Source organism: Schistocerca nitens, chromosome 7 (assembly GCF_023898315.1).
Source record: "Schistocerca nitens isolate TAMUIC-IGC-003100 chromosome 7, iqSchNite1.1, whole genome shotgun sequence".
Lineage (NCBI taxonomy): Eukaryota > Metazoa > Arthropoda > Insecta > Orthoptera > Acrididae > Schistocerca > Schistocerca nitens.
The window spans coordinates 110,195,268-110,199,604 of record NC_064620.1 but is presented as its reverse complement, the minus strand read 5'-3'; the positions used below and the strand labels follow the sequence as shown (position 1 = coordinate 110,199,604).

Genomic DNA, 4,337 nt, shown 5'->3' with positions numbered 1-4,337 from the left:
AAGCGATGATGAATAGCAAAACACCAGTACACACTAATCCAGCTAAGTCACATTATCTAGAAAGCAACAAATGTAAAGAGAGGAAATGAACTGTCTCACAGAAACATGTCAACACACCAACACCGCATTCAGACACAAAGATTTTAAAAATGAAAATATGCGGACCTAAGGCATGATGGCGAATTTAAATAAGACACTCAGTACACATCAGAGTAAAACACTATTTAAATAAAGTGTCTTTTATGGGAAGAGAGTGCCGACTAATACTCGCAAAAATTTTCAATATAACTTATATGGTGTTTTGACTGATATAGTTGGAAGGGTAAGATGACATAAAACTGATACAGTTAAAACTTTCAAGAAAATGATGCAAGCGATCTGTTCATAAGAAAACCATTTTTGTTAGAAATGTTTTCTTCTATTATTTATGGTCTCATTATTTAGGCATAATTAATCATAGTTCGTTTCACCACAGTAAATTTTGCTAAACAGCGCTTTCACACTCAAAATAAATATGCATACAGCTTTGGAAACTTCGCCAGACTTTGCAAATTTTTGTTGTGCACTGTACTTACCAAACGTGTGTTACTAACACAGATAATTGTACTTTGTCTGCTGAATTATTTATTGTTGCCATATTTATTGTATGGAATTAATTATTAAGGAGTCAATATGATTCGTAAGTATGATACGCTCCATTCCATAACATGATAAGATTCCCGAAAGCGCGCCTACAACGCAGCCGCCAGTCACACCGTGCTACACCTTTGGTTGCCGCACTTCCCATACGCCAGGAATTAAACTGAAGCAGACCACATCTCGAGCAGTAGAGTCAATGCTGAAAAAGAAAAGCTTCCAAACAAACGAGGAGTAGGAGGAAAGCAGGACATCCAAACAGCTGTACCTGTGACCAAAGCTGTGGTGTGAAAACAAAAGAGAAAAGAAACTGAGGACATTATTTCTGATTCAGATATCTCTTTGGGGAGTGATGACAACATGGATGATATCGATCCGTTTAGACAATCCACACCAGATCCTATTCTAATGAGAGATGAAGCCGATGGAGGTGGTGGATATTATATCTTGACCAAATTTCGAAGAGGAAAGAGTAATTCATACAGCTAAGGATATGTCTGCATCACACAAAAATTTCTGGAAGAATGACAAAGAAGCTATGTTGCTTCATTCTGTGAACAAGGACAAAAACATTTTCATTTTAATTAAATGTACATTTTTCTTATTAATAAGAGTCATGTGATACGGAAACTGAAAATTCCTCATGCTGCTCCTGGGGTAGGAATTATCTGACGAGGAATCTGCTTTAACAGTCCTGTTGATGCTAATGCAAAAAATGTGAGACCATGATTCTCTTTTGAGTGTGTCTTATTGTTGCATTAGTGTTTATACATAAAATATAATAGTAAACACTTCCTATCCTTTGCTGGTTGACTTTACGGTATCAGAAATAGGTGAAACAAGTAAAGAGCTTTCTGTAGTTCATTACGACGTTCATTTTATGCCATAAATGTCCGAGAAATATCCCACACATAAAAATCCTGGCAATAAATATGTTATCATTCTGTATATTTTTACGCCATTTTTAAGACTTCGTGCTTCTGTTTCCAGTGCACATAACAAACTGATATGTGTATCATATATTGGACTAGCTGTATTATATTTAAGAATTTCAGTACCAAAAATGATACGTAGTGTTTATTTTTTATAGTTTATATATCTGAGCATTAAGTACTATGTCATTTTAAAGCAGCATATAATCTCTTACATTTAGAATTTTTGCCTATCACTTACTAATTTTCTTTCAAAGTTGCAGACTAATTTTGTGATTTTGTAAGTACCCACTACAGTGCTACTGATTTCAATGAAACTGGACCAAGATACCAGATCGAACCCAAATAATGGTCGATCAAGAGTTTTCCATTTTTAATGTGGAAATATGAACTGTGGCGACGTTATTACCAAACACGTCCGAACAGAACCAACGTACTGTTGTTCTTTTCTTGGTTGCCGAAGAACAAATGTGTGCGTCTGTCGGAAATCAACGTTGTGGAATGGTGTGCCAATATCTGTACTGATCAAGATTGGATACAAGACGTCAGCCGATCTGAAAGACCAGCCTCATTCATTACGGACAAAACAAGCGGGCGGTTGATGATGAGATTAGGGTGGACCGGCAAATGATCTCAGCATCACCTTTTGTGGGGTGCAATATTATCTGGTAGGATTTAACCTACAGAAATCAGCAGCCAGACGGCACACAGGACGTTGAATGTCGAACAAAAAGCAATTAGGACGGCTGTCTGCCTGAAGCACCTGACGCTTTTCATTGTTGAAAGCAACACCAAGGGTGTGCTGCAGGCTACGAAAGCTGTTGCCACCACTGGGAACAGTAGCCGAAAGCGTCGACGATGCAGAGGTAATATCCACATTCCCCTCGTCCCAAGAAGGTCAAGAGCCAGACATGTGCTGGAAAGTTGATGCTCACCCATTTCTTTGATTACCAGGTCCCACTGCTTATTGATTTCAAAGATTCTGATTTCTTCATCACTGAGGGAAAGTACTGCGCTACGCCGGGGAGATAACGATGTGCATTTAAGGCGTAATGTCCGCTAAAACTTCGACAATAGCTGCTGCTGCTTCATGTTAACTCACGTCCCCCCATATCGAAACTGACACGCAGAAGTTACGTCAACTGAAATGAGAGACACTCGAGAACTCGTCCAGTAGCCGTACCTCCTCATGTTATGACCTTGACCCTTAAAAAAGAACGATGATGTGCAGCAGACACTTACGAACTTCTTGACGTAGAAGCACATGGTGTTTTACCAAACGGGTTTCTTCAATCGTCAATGGGACAACTGGGTCAATGCTCACTGAGATTTTTCCTGATTAGGATACGATTCTGGACTAGAAGGCTTTCTAACGGTAACTTTTTCATCACCACTTACATTTGTAGGTGAGCGCCGTCGTTATTTACATACATTTTGCGTTTTCTTGACAGGTTAAAGTTATACCGAGCGAGGTGGCGCAGTGGTTAGCACACTGGACTCGCATTCCGGAGGACGACGGTTCAATCCCGTCTCCGGCCATCCTGATTTAGGTTTTCCGTGATTTCCCTAAATCATTTCAGGTAAATGCCGGGATGGTTCCTTTGAAAGGGCACGGCCGATTTCCTTCCCAATCCTTCCCTAACCCGAGCTTGCGCTCCGTCACTATTGACCTCGTTGTCGACGGGACGTTAAACACTAACCACCACCACCACAGGTTAAAGTTAAATTGAATTTAATTGATGAAAGGAGGAAATATAAAAGTGCAGTAAATGAAGCAGGCAAAAAGGAATACAAATGTCTCAAAAATGAGATCGACAGAAAGTGCAAAATGGCTAAGCAGGGATGGCTAGAGGACAAATGTAAGGATGTAGAGGCATATATCTCTAGGGGTAAGATAGATACTCCCTACAGGAAGATTAAAGAGATCTTTGGAGAGAAGAGAACCACTTGTATGAATATCAAGAGCTCAGATGGCAACCAAGTTCTAAGCAAAGATGGGAAAGCAGAAAGGTGGAAGGAGTATATAGAGGGTTTATACAAGGGCGATGTACTTGAGGACAATATTATGGAAATGGAAGAGGATGTAGATGAAGATGAAATGGGAGATAAGATACTGCGTGAAGAGTTTGACAGAGCACTGAAAGACCTGAGTCGAAACAAGTCCCCAGGAGTAGACAACATTCCATTAGAACTACTGATGGCCTTGGGAGAACCAGTCATGACAAAACTCTACCATCTGGTGAGCAAGATGTATGAAACAGGCGAAATACCAACAGACTTCAAGAAAAATATAATAATTCCAATCCCAAAGAAAGCAGGTGTTGACAGATGTGAAAATTACCGAACTATCAGTTTAATAAGTCACAGCTGCAAAATACTAACGCGAATTCTTTACAGACGAATGGAAAAACTGGTAGAAGCGGACCTCAGGAAAGATCAGTTCGGATTCCGTAGAAATGTTGGAACACGTGAGGCAATACTAACCTTACGACTTATCTTAGAAAAAAGATTAAGAAAAGGCAAACCTACGTTTCTAGCATTTGTAGACTTAGAGAAAGCTTTTGACAACGTTAACTGGAATACTCTCTTTCAAATTCTGAAGGTTTCAGGGGTAAAATACAGGGAGGGAAAGGCTATTTACAATTTGTACAGAAACCAGAAGGCAGTTATAAGAGTCGAGGGTCATGGAAGGGAAGCAGTGGTTGGGAAAGGAGTGAGACAGGGTTGTAGCCTCTCCCCGATGTTATTCAATCTGTATATTGAGCAAGC

The 4,337-nt window shown here is 39.8% G+C and overlaps 1 non-coding gene across 1 annotated transcript; it reads left to right on the top strand.

Moving 5' to 3' along the window:
- The first annotated feature begins 3,034 nt into the window (after positions 1-3,034).
- Trnaa-cgc (transfer RNA alanine (anticodon CGC)) lies at positions 3,035-3,107 on the top strand. The gene has a single exon. It is a non-coding gene; the product is annotated as a tRNA-Ala (tRNA).
- The last annotated feature ends 1,230 nt before the right edge of the window (positions 3,108-4,337 follow it).